The sequence below is a fragment of the Octopus bimaculoides genome, chromosome 1 (genome assembly GCF_046866305.1).
Source record: "Octopus bimaculoides isolate indiv1 chromosome 1, ASM4686630v1, whole genome shotgun sequence".
In the NCBI taxonomy this organism is placed as follows: Eukaryota; Metazoa; Mollusca; class Cephalopoda; order Octopoda; family Octopodidae; genus Octopus; species Octopus bimaculoides.
The window spans coordinates 164,627,212-164,646,428 of NC_142928.1; the positions used below are offsets into that span (position 1 = coordinate 164,627,212).

Consider the following 19,217-nt stretch of genomic DNA (forward strand, 5'->3'; position numbering starts at 1 on the left):
TGTGTGGTTGGGGTACTTCAGTTAAATGAAAAAAAAAAGGAAAAATTTAACGTCTTTCTGTGTTTATTTAGACTTGAATTGCAGCATCATATATTATGTTTTCTAATATATATTTATGTGTGAATAAATATATATACCTACATCATAGATATACAATGCTGGAGTATATACATACACACGTGTGTGTGTATGTATGTATGTATATATATATATATATATATATAAAGACTGTAAAGAAACAGGAAACAACTTCTATCTCATTCCAGGGTGAAAAACTAGAGGTAGTTGATAGCTTCCGCTATCTGGGCGACCAAGTTAGTAGTGGGGGTGGGTGCGCTGAAAGTGTAGCTGCTAGAATAAGAATAGCCTGGGCAAAGTTTAGAGAGCTCCTACCCCTGCTGGCGACAAAGGGACTCTCACTCAGAGTAAAAGGCAGACTGTATGACGCATGCGTACGAACAACCATGCTACATGGCAGTGAAACATGGGCTGTAACTGCTGAGGACATACGTAAGCTCGCAAGGAATGAAGCCAGTATGCTCCGTTGGATGTGTAATGTCAATGTGAATACCCGTCAGAGTGTAAGTATCTTGAGAGAAAAGCTGAACATTAGAAGCATCAGTTGTGGTGTGCAAGAGAGACGATTGCACTGGTATGGACATGTGGTGAGAATGGATGAGGATAGCTGCGTGAAAAAGTGCCACACCCTAACAGTTGAGGGAACCCGTGGAAGAGGTAGGCCCAGGAAGACCTGGGCTGAGGTGGTGAGGCAAGACCTTCGAACATTGGGCCTCACCGAGGCGATGACTACTGACCAAGACCTTTGGAAATGTGCTGTGCGTGAGAAGACCCGGCAAGCCAAGTAAGATCGTTGCCAGTGCCCCTGGACTGGTTCTTGTGCGGGTGGCACATGAGATGCACCATTTTGAGTGTGGCCGTTGCCAGTACTGCCTGACTGGCTCCCGTAGGATTTTCGAGCGAGATCGTTGCCAGTGCCCCTGGACTGGCTTGTGCGGGTGGCACATAAAAGACACCATTTCGAGCGTGGCCGTTTTCGTGCGGGTGACACGTAAAAGCACCCACTACACTCTCTGAGTGGTTGGCGTTAGGAAGGGCATCCAGCTGTAGAAACTCTGCCAAATTAGACTGGAGCCTGGTGTTGCCATCCGGTTTCACCAGTCCTCAGTCAAATCGTCCAACCCATGCTAGCATGGAAAGCGGACGTTAAACGATGATGATGATACACACACACACACACACACACACACACACACACACACACACACACACACATATATGCATACATACATACACATACGTGTGTGTATATGAATGTAGCAGTTCTAGACTGGAGGCAAAACTGTCTTATGCATATCCATTCAAAGTTGATGATTCACTCCAGCATTGTATATCTATATACTAAACTCTGAAGAGTTGAGTTAAGATGATTATATAGTGATTCTACAAGAATTATGTAATCCTGTGAGTAATTTACTGAAATATGTGTATGTTTTATAAAGCATAGAATACCATACAGCTTTTCTGTGTTTTATTAATACTATGCATGCACATACGCGCACACATGTACACTCACACGCACACAAAGAATAGATTTTATTATATTGAAGACACTACCATACTTCCGTTCAATCATTTTTATTAATGATTTTTCATATATATTTTTTAGTCCTTTATATTGTATGGAACATTTTTCAAGCTATTTTTGGCCTTATCATCTGAATGAAGTGGTGATAATGATGCATTATTTCTCTGTTTTGTCATCTGTAGCTAAGGGTTATCGAATGATGTAACTGAAATCATTATTGGCAGATTTGAAATTGTTTAATTGCTAACTTCTTGAAGCTTCGATAATTTATTTCACATGTTGATTTTTGGTTTTTCCTATTAACAAAACTTCTGTAGCTAATTTTTTTCAGTTTTTGTAGAATTTTTGTTACTTAGAGTTAAGCTACTGATTAAAAAAATTCTTGTTGCTGTTTCAGTTTTTGATTCAGTAAATAATGAAGATAACAACTCGTGCTTTGCTCCCAACTAGAATTTTAGACATTATTACTGCTAACTGGAGAGTAAAAATAAATCAGAAAGTTATTCCTCAAGCATTATATCATTAGTAAGACATTGCAAGTTATTTCTGGAAATTGGTAAACTTCTACTACAAAAGGAAGAGAATTTTGTTATGTTCATATGTACTGGAAAAGTATATCCTTGTAAAAATTGAGTTATTGATTTTTTTCCAATGTTGTAGATTGTTTTGATATTTGTCCTTGGGTCACTTCTGATCTAATAGAACATGATCAGTTGTGTTCCTGTTGTGACCCTCTCTTTGGAAGAATTTTCTTTTGTTTAATAAGACACAAAAGAAGTTTGTTTCCTGATTGCATAGTTCTGATTCAGTCCCCATTACATGACAATTTGGACAAGTGTTTTCTATTATAGTCTTGAGTTGATGAAAGTTTTGTGAGTGGATTTGGTAGGTGGAAGCCGAAAGAAACACATTGAGTGTGTTTATTTGTGTTTTGTTTTGATATCATGTGATACAGTGTCATACAAACAATGTCATCCATTCCCCAGTATTCTGTGAAAACATGTCTGGACATAGAAAAATATTAACGTACTTGGAAACAGGTGAGGGTTGGCGACAGAAAGGGCATCTGGCTGTAGAAAGTCTGTCTCAAATAAACCTTGTCCAACCCATGCAAGCATGGAAACGTGGATGTTAAATGATGATGATGACAACAACATAACTTTAAGTTCATTGTCCAAAGTGGATAGTGAACTCTTCTTTGTGGTAGTTAATGGATTTGGAGTAGATTTGACTGCTATTTCTAGTATGTTGAGTGATTGAGTAGAAAACTCTCTCTTCATTCTCTTGATGACAAATGAGAATTTAAAAGTGACTGTAAGTTTGGCTTATCCAAAAACTTGGCCAATTTTCGGACAGACAGCTGTTTCTTATCCAAAACATACACACTATTTCTCTCCTTCTCTATCTATCTCTTTATTTCTCTTTTACTCTTATTGAAACATTCACATAAGTACACAATTGAATCTGCATTTCAATCCATAACAGAGAACTGTCAGATATGAATACGGCTATTTCATTATTTAACTTACACACACACACGCACACACACAACACATATGCACACAAATTCTTTTTATTATCAGACAAGGCATTTAGTTCATATAATCCTACCAGCAGTAGTATAAACATACCTGGTCTGCCAATTATTTACAAAAAAATCAATAAAAGCACACCTGACCTCAAAATTATAGGAAATCAATCCAATTTGTATACAACAGAACTCTGTCTTCGGATAATCTATTGAAGCACTGTAGATATAATCAGATAGCCAGTGTCAATTCTTGTGAAAATGTTACAATGAAATTTTGAAAGTGTGTGTGTGTGTGTGTGTGTGTGTGTGTGTGTGTGTGTGTGTGTGAGATGGTTTGATCAGAAAGGAGGAGCTATGCCATGATCTTTGCACACTCTTCAAGATGTGGGAAGTTAATATAATTGGTTTCAGTTTGGACATGTGTAAGCCATTGTAGGAAGGATGGAAATTTTTGAGAGGTAGGGTTGTCTGAATGATAAGTGTGGAGGCATGATGGGTGATGGGAGGCAAAACAAGTCTGTTAAGTAGACCAAGGTGAAGGTGCTATGTTGTTAGACAGAGGAGAAAAGTTGATTGCAATAGGAGCAATGAGGAAACGGTGTCTGTGGACAGAGATTGTAATGATGTCATGAATGAATCTTTGTTAATCTTTTCCTAAATCTTTCAGGTATGGTCAAGGCTGTTTGTGTTTTGATAGCAAAAGGCGTTTTGAGTAGAATTTCATTACAAATCTTAGTTGATCTTTGTAGAGAATCATCAGATAATCAAAACTGAAGTATTTTCTGAGTTTGATTAAGAAGACTAGTCTTTGGCTTGCAAGTTAAGCTATATTATGTAAATGAGTGTAGTGTGTGTGTATGTGTCTTTACATTATATGAATAAAATACATTCTGTCAGTTCTACTAGCTGTGCAGGCAGAGAAATTGAATAAAGTTGATTGGAACTAGATAGACAGTACATGTGCAGAAGCAAAAGTATGTTTCATGTTTATTGTCTTGCAGATACCATATTTAACAATGGTTACTTGGCTTGTTCAAAATAGCCACCAAATCTCCTTCCAGTCACAGTCTTAAAATAAAAAGCCATATTGGATAATGTAGTCCCTGAGTACGCTATAACTGAAACATCGAAAACAAGTTAAAATGATCGTAGACTTTTATGGACACGAGGAGCATTTTTGTGCAAAGGGAATTGGAATGGAAGTCAAGAAAAGACTACTGAAGTGCTACATCTGGTCGGTGCTAATGTATGGATGTGAGTCTTGGATGATAAGCAAAGTCATGGAGAAGAGACTCAAAGCTGCAGAAATGTGGTTTTATAGAAAAATGCTTAGAATCTCGTGGGTACAGGGGGTGACAAAGAAAATGAAAGTGAAGAGACAGTTGATGGATACTATCAGAGAGATACAGTGGTGAATTGATGGTCATTTTCTCAGAGAGGTTGACGGAATGGAGCTTTACATGGTGGAGACTAAGCTGGTGGGAAGGAGAGCGAGAGGAAGGCTGAGAATGAAGATGTTCAACTGGATGAAGAAGAGAATGAACATGCAGAGCGAGAAAGACCTGAGTGATATTGCAAGAGACAGAAATAAATGGAGGAGAAACAAGCTATGATTCATCAACAGCATGAATATGCCATGACACGAGAGAGAGAGAGAGAGAGAGAGCTGGAATGTCTTTGACATAGTAGGTTTACTGGATTATAGCTAACCTTTGGTTAAATAGTGTTGGACTCATTATCATAAAATTATGGTTTTGATTCCTGGACTGGGCAATATGTTGTGTTCTTGAGCAAAACACTTCATTTCACGTTACTGCAGTCCACTCGGTTGTTAAAAATGAATAATCTTGCAATGGAACTGCATCCCGTGCAGGGATGCCTGGGAAATCGGCCCTATGCTCCCAACGGAGTAATGTGAACTAAACCACTTGGTTAAATTGTAATAGCAAACTGAGTTATGTGATTACTTCTTGTGTTTTTATTTGGAAAACCAGTGAGGATGTTTGTGAAACAAAATCCTGGGTTTGGTTGAAAAAGGGACAATTGAAAAAAAGAAACAGAGGACCTTATTATATAGCTCCAGATCAAGCATTGCAAATGAATAAGTTACAAAAATATGTGTATGGGGTGAAAGTGCATGTAGAGTATATGGAATTTGGAATGAAACAACACACATTGTTGCAGAATGCCACAGGTTGGTCCTGAGAGAGTATAAGAAATGGAGATATGATCAAGTTGTGAAGGTTTTACAATGGCAATTTTGTCAAAAACAGGCATTTGAAGCAGGAAATAGATGGTACAGTCATCAGGTAAAAATTAGTGCTTGAGTCAGAAACATGCAAGATTATGAGGGATTTTCTCATTCAAACTGATAAGAAGCTGGAATATAACAAGCCAGATATTACAGCAATAGACAAAGGAAATCGAATTTGCTTACTGATTGATCCATCATGTCCATTTGATACCAAGATTATGAAGAAAGCAAATGAGTTGAAAAAATGCAAGCCATTAAAATATGAGGGTGCAAAGATTTGGAACATGAAATCCATAAAGGTTGTACCTGTGATAACTGGTATATTAGGGACTCTGAATGATGAAATAGACAAATGGATAACAGAGATTGGACAGAGCATCAGAAGGGTTTTGAGTATTTGATGGCTTATTGCAATCATGTAGGTGTCTAAGGTTACAGGGTGTAACATGCGTCTCACATAAATTCTATCAGGAATAAAACCAATCCTGAATCATGATGGTAATAATTCTGATGATGATTATAATGAATGTGTGATGGTTTTTTTCTTTTCCTAGTTGTGTATAAGGTCAACAGTTTTCAGTGGGTGGAACAAGTCAATTGCATTGCCCCACTTCAAATCCTTCCCAGTATTTGACTAGTACTTTATTTTATTGACCCCTGAAAGACAAAGTTGATCTTAATGCCTTAGTGGAATTAGGGTGAAAAACTAGAGGTAGTCGATAGCTTCCGCTATCTGGGCGACCAAGTTAGTAGTGGGGGTGGGTGCGCTGAAAGTGTAGCTGCTAGAATAAGAATAGCCTGGGCAAAGTTTAGAGAGCTCTTACCCCTGCTGGCGACAAAGGGACTCTCACTCAGAGTAAAAGGCAGACTGTATGACGCATGCGTACGAACAACCATGCTACATGGCAGTGAAACATGGGCTGTAACTGCTGAGGACATACGTAAGCTCGCAAGGAATGAAGCCAGTATGCTCCGTTGGATGTGTAATGTCAATGTGAATACCCGTCAGAGTGTAAGTATCTTGAGAGAAAAGCTGAACATTAGAAGCATCAGTTGTGGCGTGCAAGAGAGACGATTGCGCTGGTATGGACATGTGGTGAGAATGGAGGAGGATAGCTGCGTGAAAAAGTGCCACACCCTAACAGTTGAGGGAACCCGTGGAAGAGGTAGGCCCAGGAAGACCTGGGCTGAGGTGGTGAGGCAAGACCTTCGTACATTGGGCCTCACCGAGGCGATGACTACGGACCGAGACCTTTGGAAATGGGCTGTGCGTGAGAAGACCCGGCAAGCCAAGTAAGATCGTTGCCAGTGCCCCTGGACTGGTTCTTGTGCGGGTGGCACATGAGATGCACCATTTTGAGCGTGGCCGTTGCCAGTACCGCCTGACTGGCTCCTGCAGGATTTTCGAGCGAGATCGTTGCCAGTGCCCCTGGACTGGCTTGTGCGGGTGGCACATAAAAGACACCATTTCGAGCGTGGCCGTTTTCGTGCGGGTGACACGTAAAAGCACCCACTACACTCTCTGAGTGGTTGGCGTTAGGAAAGGCATCCAGCTGTAGAAACTCTGCCAAATCAGACTGGAGCCTGGTGTTGCCATCCGGTTTCACCAGTCCTCAGTCAAATCGTCCAACCCATGCTAGCATGGAAAGCGGACGTTAAACGATGATGATGATGATGATGATGAATGTAAAGATCCAGAAGAAATGCTACTAAGCATTTTGTCCATTGTGTTAATGAATCTGCCAGCTTGCCATCTCAGTAATAATGATAACGACCCCAGGCACATGGCTTGAAATTTTGGGGGAGGAGACTAGACGATTACATCAACCCCAATATTCAGTTGATATTTATTCTTCTTGATCTCTCCAAAAGGTTGAAAGCAAAGTTGACCTCAGCAGAGGAACACAAGATGGATGAAATGCTACAAAGCATTTTGTCTGACTTGCTAAGGATTCTCTCTGCTCAGCGCCTCATTAATAATAATAATAATAATAAATCTCTAATTTTGACAAAAGGCCAGCTATTTTGAGGGGAGAGGAAGTCGATTACATTGCCCCCCCCCCCCACTACTCAACTGGTACTTATTTTATTGTTCCTGAATGATGTATGATAATAAAAGTAATAAAAAAAGCATAATGTTGCTAGCTTCTTTTCATGACAGCTTAATTTAATTTTTCTTTTTTTCTTTTGTCAGTTTAAACATTCCTCAAGTTAGGAATAGCGAAAAAAAGTGTAGAGTGGGGGAGAGTGTAGGTGAGAATTTTCAACTTGCCAGCCAATCTATACTTTCTGAATTACAGGAGATGAATATTTGCAATTAATTTTGATTAGGTTTCATTAGCTATCGATTTAATCACATTATCCAAGAAGTTGCATGCACCAGAATGACCTTGCTTCTATCCTGCCAATACCTGTACCCCATAGTCAACTTATTCACATGGGAAGGCAAGCACATTAGCATGAATACAAAAAAAAATATAAAGAAAGAGTTTAATGAATCTAAATAACAGCTACATCATGTTTGCAGCTGTTCAATATCTTATAAATAAAGCAGTTCCTGTTGTTTGCTACTTCAGCCTCTCCCCTTCCAAAAACCTCCCACTTATACACCATATTGCCCTACTTTACATTATATATATATATATATATATATATAAACAAATAGTAAATGAGTATATGCATATATACGTACAGGTATATATGTATGTATGTGTATATATATATATATGTGTGTGTGTATATATATATATATATATATATATATATATATATAAATATATATATATATATATATATATATATATTAGTAAAATGTAAGGGGTTACTCGAAAACGATTACCAGTTTGCTCTCAGTTATGTATTCAAAATATGTTATTCAACAGTTAACATGCAAATCCAATAAAGTTCTTATAAGATAGGAAATTAGATGAATATTCTGTTGCATAATTCTGAATATATTTCTTTAACTATATAGGTTTCCTTGAGTAATCGTTGCAATTGCAACCCTACTGTAAAATGGTGCAGTCTCTTCAGAGTCTTATCTTGATATCCCTCGGTATGGCTGTTTAACCCTTTCATTACTGTATTTATTTTGAGATGCTCTGTGTTTCTTTCAATTACTTTAAATATAACAATGAATTTAGTAAAATAACTTAGTTATCATTCAGCCAGTGTTAGGAACATAAATTGTGACTAAAGTTTGGTGGAAGATTTTAATTCAGAACTTCTGAAAACAAGACATTTGTACTCAGGGCCAGAGCACTGGCGATAATGTCATGTAAAAAACCTTGAATATACACTCTGTAAACTGGTTGGCATTATGAAGGTAGAAGCTGTAGAAACCAAGTCAAAACAGACTATGAAACCTGGTGAGGCCCCTAGCCTGGACAGCCTCCTGTCAACTCATGTCAGCAAGGAAAAACAGACGTTAAATGATTATAATGATTTTTAACCAACTTTGTTGTATGTTACTAGAGAGGTGTAAATGCCATGTCAGTATAGTCAGTATCTTCATGGATAAAAAGGAACTGGACCAACTGCACATGTTCTGATTCTTATATTGAGATTTCATCCACAATTGTGCACATTCTCTAGCTGTCCATGAACTTGTACTTGAAAACCCACTTTTATTTTGAGCTTAAGTAATTTACATATACATAATGTATTCATGGCAGCTAATTCCAAAAACAGCTTTATGGTCTTTTGGTAACAATTTACTTAGTTAACCCATCTATGACTGACCTTGATTCCATGTTACAAAGTTCCTGTTTTAAAGTAATTAAAATTAAAACGTTCCATCAAAATTCCATTTTAATTTATGTTTCAAACCCCAGTACAGAAATCACTGAGTTATTGTATTCTTCATTATTGTCAAAATTAATTGAAAAAAAATTTGCATCATCAAATTCTGTCTAACCCATGCCAACATGAAAAAAGTGAACATTAAACTGACGATGATGAAAGCCAGTGTATTTCAAAAGAAATGTGGTGACAAAAAGGTTAATGCTTACAGTCTACTCTGAACATTTCCTCATGGCTGCCCATGCATGATAAATACATATACATGCTCATTCTGACTGTGCTATTTAAAATTTATTCCATTTATTTTACTGTTGTTTATAATGTTATTTTGGAGCACCATTGGTCTGAGAGAAGAAGTGGGCAGCTGGGGTATCAGACGTAGTGTGCACGAGATGATACTGTGCTATTGGAAAAAAAGAAACCCTGCAGAAGAGGATGACACAGGAAGAAGTAATGAGGACTGATATCAGGACAATGTAGTTCATGAAAGAGATAAGAAAACACTGCAGCAAGTGATGAGATATTGTGCTTTGGAAAAACTATCCAACCCATTCTTGCATAATAATGATGATAATCTCTTCACCCAAAAAACAAAATTAGTTGTTTCTTTCTCTCTATTAACACATTGTGTTGCAGTTGTTGCTTAGTCTTCATTTCAGCTCTGATCAAGCGGACCTGTGATCAAAGGCTTTCCTGCTGTAACCCTCCCATTGATTTTTATTTTGTTTGTTGTTTCTTTTTGGTGACAACCATGTACTTTTTCCTTGGGGGAACGGAGGTGGGGTAGAGGGGTGGAATTTAAAATAGATTATGGTTTTACAGAAGTTTGGTTGCTATTTCTCTCAGTGGCTCTCTCATAGTAATTCTTGTAGCTGTTTAGCCCCAGATGAGCCCTGATCCAGCAGATCTGTAATGAAAGACCTGCTAGCTATGACTGTCTTGTCTGGTTTCTTTCTTTCTTTTTTATTTTTTTTCTCAGACATGGTGCTTTTAAGACTACATTATACAATATTTCCTTCTCTTTTTTTAAAACGGTAGAGTGTGATTCGAGGTAGATTTGTATACTGTTTGTAGCAGGTCAAATGACTATGTAAAAGACTCTTCTCTTAGCTTATTGTTGTTGCCGATATTGCTGATTTTGTTTGTAGCTTGTTATTTATTATACTTCTGTATTCTTCCTGCCAGACAAGCTATTCTCAGTCAGGCATATCAAAATATCTTACAACTGACTGCAGCATAGTTAATTTCAAGCTTCGTCTGCCATGCAGACATGCATGTATAATATTTCAAGAAGGGTATAGATATCTGCTTTACAGGTTTAAATCATCTTTAGATTAGTCCATGAAAGTATTTAACCTTTCACTGACATTTTATCTTAACAATCTACAAGCTGTCCATTTTATTTGTTTGTTTCCTTTTTTTCTTCTCCATTTTGTTGTTGTTGTTGTTGTTTCAATTGTCTTGACAGGAAAGAAATGATTTTCTATATCTATAAGCAAAACAAGAACAGAACAATGTTTTGAATAAATATATATGAAGTTATATACAATATGTTTAATGTACAAACATTTGGTGTCTAAAGATAAGCCACAGGAGCTTTGTTAACCGAAAATGAGCATCATACAACTAGTTTCACTTTGCTTAAGATTCATCAGGGATTGCTTCAATTGCTTCTAGATAATTCCTTGGTGGCTACCATTATGTGAATCTCTTTATACAGATAATTGTTTACATTTTTTTTTTCTAAGATATATTATTCTAAGCTTCAGCAGTTAAGAGGTGAGTCGAGCTGTCCCTGATTAAACTAAAGCAAGGCGAAACTAGTCACATTAGCATAATCTTTACTCAGATCAGTGGAAGTTGCTGTGGTTCACAGACTGGTTAGATTTTCAAAAGGAGATTAAATGAATATTTAGTAGATGTATATTCTTGTATACTATGTAATACATATATACTAATATATATATATATAGGCACAAGTTTGGTTGTGTGGTAAGAAGCTTGCTTCTCAACCACATGGTTTTGGGTTCAGTCCCACTGCATGGCACTTTGGGTCTTCTACTATAGCTTCAGGCCAACCAAAACCTTGTGAGTGGATTTGGTAGATGGAAACTGAAAGAAACCTATTGTGTGTGTGTATTTATGTGTGTGTCCCCTGCCATCGCTTGACAACTGATGTTGGTGTGCTTATGTCCCCCTTAACTTAGTGGTTCGGCAAAAGAGACCAAAAGAATAAGTACTGTGCTTACAAAGAATTAGTTCTGGGGTGGATTTCTTCAACTAAAACTCTAAGGTAGTGCTCCACCATGGCTGCAGTCAAATGACTGAAACTATAAAAGAATATATATATATATAAATATAAATATATGCATATATATATATGTACATACCTACATATTTATGTATATATACATGCATATATGGATACAGGACATCAAAAAAACATAGAAAGAATGAAAAATGAGAATATAAAAAACAAAAACATAGAAAACAAACTTTTTTTCGCACAGAGACATACAACATAAAGAACATACTCTTCATCAGTTGTCCCCTGTTTTATCTTACTTCACGTTTCGAAGGTAAGGACAAGGCGTGACTTCGTTAAAACAGTCCTTTCACCCTCCGCAAAAAATCCCAAATTTAATTTAATTTGCTTTGCGGGAAGGACTGTTTTAACAAAGTCACGTCTTGTCCTTACCTTCGAAACGTGGAGTAGATAAAACAGGGGACAACTGATGAAGGGAATGTTCTTTATGTTGTATGTCTCATTTCTCTGTTTGTGTTTTTTGTTGTTCGAAAAAACGTTCGTTTTCTATGTTTTTGCTTTTTATATTCTTGTTTCTCATTCTGTCTACATTTTTTTGATGTCCTGTACCCATATATGCATGTATATATACATATATATATATATGTAGGTATGTACATATATGCATGTATATATGCATATATTTATATATTATTTATATTATTACATGATCGAACGCCACACATCCTTTTCCAAGTAAGTTTTATATATATAATATGCACACACACACACACACACACACACACACACACACAAGCACGGATGGCTGTGTGTTAAAAGTTCCCTTCCCGTTCCCAACCAGGAGGTTTTGAGTTCAATCCCACTGAATGACACCTTGGGCAATGTCTTCTACTATAACCCGAAGCAACAAATGCCCTTGAGTAGATTTAGTTGAGGGAGATTGAAAGGAACCTCTTGGAATTGTATGTGTGTTTGTGTTGGTATCTCCTTGTCTTGACATTGAATATTAATAGTAAATGAGTGTCACAATCATTCAAATGGTGTCATTTGTTTCTTGTCTTCCATGAGAATATGTTTGGCTTTGGGAAGGAAACAGACGTGTTGGTGACAGCAATAGTAGCTGGCCATAGAAAATATATCTCAGCAAATTTTGTCTGACTCATGCAAGCATGGAAATATGGGTGTTAAAATAAATAAACAAAAATAAAAAGAAAATAATAAATAAAAAATGATTTGTGAGTGTGTGCGTGTGAAACAGAGTCATATGTTTCTGTGCTAAACTAGACAGAACACTCCATTAAATGAAATATTTTGTGTCCTATGTATGCATCATCATCATAATCATCAAATGTTTGTTTTCCATGCTTGTATGTGTTGGACAGATTGACAGGATCCAACAATGTTAAGGACTGACTTGATCCTCAATGCCTGTTTTGACTGGGTTTCTGGAAGCCTTTCCTAATGCCAACCACTTTATAGAGTGTAGTGGTTGCCCCTTACATGACACCAGCTCTTGTAAAGTCGCCAAATAACTTGCAAGGCATTTTGAGATTAGCCTTCACAACTTTGTCTCATGTCTTCCTGGGTCTCCTTCTTATGCAAGTTTCAACCCCATGTATGCAATCAATATTTCTTTAGAAAGCTGTTCGTATCCATACTCATCACATCATCATACCAGTCCAGTCTTCTCTCTTGCATACTATATCTATTGTTTGGTCCGGATGATGAAAATTAGCTAGTTGCATTCCACTTGTACCCAGGCCTACCTGACACTTGTCCTTATTACTCATTTTTCTCCACCCATAATATGTCCCATCTGTCCCCTACATCCAAGCCCTGCTCTAACAACTTCAGTCAAGCTTAGATGTTTCTTCTCTATGTCATGCCGCTGGAATTTCTCTTCCATCCAAATCTTTCTTGCAGACATCTATTGACAGATGTTTAAACAAAACATCAACTGTATCAATCTCCCAGTCACAAAAGTCCTATGTAGGTCACAGGCACTGCCTCTTCTTCCTTATTAAACTATAAAAATTTTTAAAGATTGAAATCAAATGTTACATCTCTCAAATGGTAGCAGGGTAATGTGATTTTCTTTCCCCTCTTTGTTATTCTCCACCACCACATTCAAATGAAACCTACTATGAAATTAACCTGTTTGATTTTTATCTTTGCTTTTGATGTGACGTCTGGCAGTTCAGACTGTTTGATTGCACTAATTTAACGAATTGGCATTTAAACTATTTTAATGAATTTTTTTTTTTTTTTTTTTTTTTGCTATGTCTTACAATTTTTTAATTAAAATGTCTATCATACATTTATTTTTTAAGCGCCATGGATTAGTAGAATCATTAGAACATCAAGAAAGATTCCTTGTGGCATTTAGTTAATGACCTTTTATATTCTGAGTTTCAACCTTGCTGAGATAACTTTGCTTTCCATCCTTTTGGGCCAATACAATAGTGAAGTAATAGGGTTGATGTAACTGATTTCCTCCTTCCCTCCTAAATTTGAAGCCTTGTACAGAATCATTATTTTTAGCATAATTTTCTCCTGTTCCAAGTTTGTGGTACAAGAATACTTTGCTTATACATTTTTGTTAGCCTTTTATTTGATTCCTGTCTTACGTTGCTGTAATAGGAATTTCTTATAAAACAATGTGATAAGCAAAATTAGTTTTATTCACTTGATGCAAAGAAGAGAAGAAGCAAAGTAAAAATTAGTGAAATCTTGTGGTTTACTTGAAGTATTTCAAGTATGTTATTAACAGATAAAAGATTATTAGGTTAAAAACAATGCTGATTAGAGAAGACCAAATAAAATCAGTTATATCAGCTTTAAATAACCCTTATCATAAACTGATAAATCTGTGGATGTTCAACAGTTGTTAGGAATAAGTAATTGTCATCAGCAATTCTATTGAACAAGAAGAGCATTATAGATTAAAAACAAAAGCGTCTTCAAGAATGGTAATCATCAAGTGCCATTTGTGTTTTGTTGTAAATTAATTACAATTAATTGATTTATTTTGTTTTACTATTTTGATTCAATTTTTGCAATCTAGGTTAATAAGGGAATTGTGTGGATACTCTGTCTACTAGAAATAACAACCAAATCTCTTTCATATCACACAGAAAGCAAACATTGAAGAATATGATATATATATATATATATATATATATATATATATATATATGAGGATTTACTTCTCGTATCATTACGAGAAAAAAAAACCAAGGCTGTTTACAATATAGAACATTTATAAATAGAAGGTCTTACAGCTGTTTCCAGGATATTTATTATATCCTTTCATTGGAGACGGTGTGAGAGGATGGTTAAGCAATAGTTAGTTTAGATAAGATAGGAAATAGAGAGTGAATGTAGGGATATTGTATTTGTAGATCCATTGTTTAGGCAGAATGGTATACATATAAGATTCCAATACCTTGTGAGTAAAATCCAATAGTCTTTAAGATTGGTCATTGCATTTATAAATCCATTATTAAGATTCCAATACCTTGTGAGTAAAATCCAACAGTCTTTGAAATTGGTCATTCCAAATATAGAGTTTATACACTGTGTTATTGAATCAAGGGTTCTGTTTATATGTGTGTGTGTATATATATATATATATATATATATATATATATATATACTAGCTGAATTACCCGGTAATACCCAGAAAAGCAGGGGTTTATTTTCAGTTCCCATTCTCATTACACTCTTTCATGTCCTATCCCCAATCTTATGTCAATATATAAATTTTAGAATCAGTTGGGTGTAATTAAGCCATTAAATATTTTATTAACCTTTATGGTAATAGTTTATTGCCAAAAATAGGTATTATAAACTATTAATACAATTAGTGGGTGAATAAGGAATGTCCCTATATTATTTTAACAAACAAATATACATCTGAGTAAAATATATGAGTTGATCGGTAATACTGGGAAAGCGCGGGTTTTCCCCAGATCCTGTTTATTATTACACTGTTCCATGTCCTACCCCGTTTCCTGTTCAGTTTCTGTCATCACCAAACATTGACAAATAGTCTACATATTGTAGTTAGCATTGTCAGGTGTCATAGCTTAATGTAGTTGACTTGTAATCATGTGCTACAGCACACACCCCCCCCCCCCCAGGTGGTCCATTATAGATTTTTATTGAAATCCAATTCACATATAATTCAACTGGATGTTCAGAACAAATAAATAACAAAATCGGATTTAACGTGGAAGATTATTTCAATATACCAAATTTGAAAATTTTGACGTAATTTTAAAATCTCACAATATGTGACAGCAACTGGGAAGACAGACAGTTAAAGATGTGACACACAGACACACACACATATGCAAATTTACAAACGTACAAACAGGTAATCACAAGGTTAAAATGGTGTATAGTAGACATGTATGTACATACATATCTATATATGTGTATGTGTGAGTATTTCTTTGCGATGGACATCAGAAAAGCCACCTACCCCCTCTTCCCTTAAAGCTATGTATTCTTCACACCCACCTTTCTGTGTGTGTGTTGTATTTGCGAAAGTAAAGTTACCCTCACTCTGCTACTACTTTTCCCTCTGACTAATACTTTTTGCAACCTTCTCATTTTATCATATAATTCGCCCAACACCCCTGGGGAGCATATCGATTTTTATTGAAATCGAATTAGCCTATTATTGAACTGGATGTTAGTGTAACATGTATGCAAAGTTTCAAGAATATTAGTTTGCTGGCTTAGGAACTAAGATGGTGACAGACAGACAGAAAGACAGAAATTGCCTTTTATATATTAGATATTGTCTGGAAAAAGTGAGGGTATGTTCAAGGAAGCACTTTTGATGATAGTTCTGCCCTGTTCAAGTAGACATATAGGACTAAACGACTACAACTTGTATTATAGCTCTATTGCACCTCTTCATTTTTTTATCCCCCTTCTGTTTTATCCATTCATCAATCATATAAACCTTGTCACTCCTCCTAAACCTCTCGATAGAGCAAAGTACCACTCTAGTACTGGAGTTAGTATAATCCCCTCCCCTCAAACTTGCTGGCCTTTTGCCTAAATTAGAAACAATTGTTTTGCCACTAGTAATAATTATATATTTTATGCATAAATGTATCTATTGATTCTCTTCCATCTATCAATTTCTCGATTGAGTTTTATTGTCTTTCCTTTCTTCCTTTTCCTCCAATTTTATGTATTGATTTGTTGATTGGTTTTAAAACTATCAACCTGTCTTTATCATTTTTAGATAATTCAAATACCATCTCATCAAACTCAGACGACCTTGCTGGCTTTCTGGATGTTTTCCTATTTAATGACTTAGCATCTACACAATTGAGACTGTCTCAAAGAGTTTTGTTGTTTAGGTAAGTAGCATTTCTTAATACAGAGTTGTGTTTGACCAATACATTATGAATGGAATTTTTCATGATGGAAACTGTGTACTAGTTCATTCATACCTACCTTTTGCATAATGCTAAGTCAAGTGGCTCGAATGGAGTAAGAAGTAAGATAGAAAGAATATGATGTTGTAGCAAAGTTTATGATATCATTGACTCTTTAGTTATCTTGTTCTCTCATTTATCCCTCATCTGCATTTGTTTAAAATGTTTTTGAATTTATTCCTTTACTTGTTTCAGTCATTTGACTGTGGCCATGCTGGAGCACCACCTTTAGTCGAACAAATCGACCCCAGGACTTATTCTTTGGAAGCCTAGTACTTATTCTATCGGTGTCTTTGGCCGAACCGCTAAGTTACGGGGACGTAAACACACCAGCATCAGTTGTCAAGTGATGTTGGGGGGACAAACACAGACACACAAACATCTACACACACATACATATACATACATATATACGACGGGTTTCTTTCAGTTTCTGTCTACCAAATCCACTCACAAGGCTTTGGTCGGCCCGAGGCTATAGTAGAAGACACTTGCCCAAAGTGCCACGCAATGGGACTGAACCTGGAACCATGTGGTTGGTAAGCAAGCTACTTACCACACAGCCACTCCTATGCCTATGGTTTATTAATACATGAAATAAAGGCATCATTAGTTTATTATTTCACTACAAGAATGGAAAAAATGTTCTGTACATACAAGGGTAAATAAAAAAATTACATGCACTCTTGTTTCTAAAATCTATTGAAACAAAAGCAGGGGTTGAACAATTTCACCATTTCTTGACTTAGTCTCCTTGCTTTTAGGTGCACCTCTTTTGGTCTACAAGCTTGCTTGTTCCATCAGAAAAGTCTTTTAGCTGGTTGTGCAGCCATTTATGCACCACTTCCTGCATTTCTTTGCTCATAGCAAATCAAAGACCTCATAAAGGATGTTTGAGCTGTCCAGAGAGGTGATAGTTGGAAAGGGCAAGATCTGGATTGCGTGCAGGAGGTTCCAGCAACTCAAAAACCCCCAATTTTTTAATGGTTTCAACAGTATGGGTGTGCATTATTGTACAACAATAAAACTTGATATGGTGTGAATTACTACTTTCAGTTTGTTGGTTAGCATTTCACTGTAGCTTACACTGGTAACTGTAGACCTCCTTCTCCAGGTAATGTTCCAGTGTAGGACCTTTGGCATCCAAAAAAATGTAGCATCATTTTTTCTGTGGAAGATTGAGTTTTGAATTTCTTTTTCGCTGGTAATTCTGGGTGTTTCCACAACATAATTTACCTTTTGGATTCTGGCTCAAAATAATGAACCCAAGTTTCATCACCTGTGACTATTCTATCTGCAACAGCTGTGCCTTCCCTATTGTAATAGTCAAGTAAGTGTGGACAGATCTCCCCACGATTGTGCTTATGCACTTCTGTAAGCTCACTTGGCATCCATCTCACACAGATTTTACAGAAGCGAAACTTGTGGATGGTTTCATATGCAGAACCAAGACTAATTTGCAAGGAGCATGCCACCTCATCAATGGTCACTTGTCAGTTTGCCAGGACCATCTCTTGAGCTTGTTGAATCTTCACATCAGTGGTGGATGTTGATAGGTGTCCTACTCTCTCTCCAGGCTTCACATTTTTGGGGACATTTTAAAACTTCTTGATCCACTCATCCATACTTCTACATGGTAGAGCACTGTCCCTGTATTTTACTGAAAGGCTGCAATGACAGCTTTCTGAGGTCCCTGACACTCCTCCACACCATAGTAATCGGATCACTGATTTTTGTTCTTCCTTGGTGCACACTACCAGCAGAGTGGCCATGTTTACTCTGTAACACAAGAAAGAAAACTGGAGTGATTAAAGTCAAACCTTGCTTATGTAACCACAAGAGTACCATCTTTTAGCATGCAAGTGCTGAAGGAAGTGCAGTTAGCCTAAAGAAAGTTTTGGTGGCAGTGTGGATAATGCTTAACTTCCCCTAGAATTTTTGGTAGCCTGTATGTGAGTAAGAGAGAGAGAGAGAGAGAGAGAGAGTATATGTGTGTGTATATAAAAGTTGAGCAAGTGATAGGGTATGACAAAACATACACTCAGCATATTTGTAAATATCAAAGTAATTGTAGGAATTATTATATAAATATTTTTATTTAAGTGCTGTGTGTATACTATATATATATATGGTGTGTGTGTCTTTTACTGGTTATTGGATTGCAACCATGCTGGAGCACTGTTTTGAAGGGTTTAGTCAAGCTTATCAACCTCAGTAATTATTTTCAAGTTTCAGGTCAACCTAGGCCTTGTGAATGAAATTAGGTAGACAGCAACAGTATAAAAGTCCATTGATTGTAC

General features: G+C 36.5%; 1 protein-coding gene across 9 annotated transcripts in view; it reads left to right on the forward strand.

Annotated features, from left to right (window-relative positions):
- LOC106874217 (histone-lysine N-methyltransferase EZH2) overlaps nt 1-19,217 on the forward strand; it is a 180,982-nt gene that overhangs the window by 69,478 nt on the left and 92,287 nt on the right. For all 9 annotated transcript variants that reach the window (XM_089362081.1, XM_089362088.1, XM_089362102.1 and 6 more), the window contains exon 2: nt 16,722-16,839. The gene's annotated coding sequence lies outside the window, so the exon portion shown is untranslated. The remainder of the gene's footprint in view (nt 1-16,721; nt 16,840-19,217) is intronic.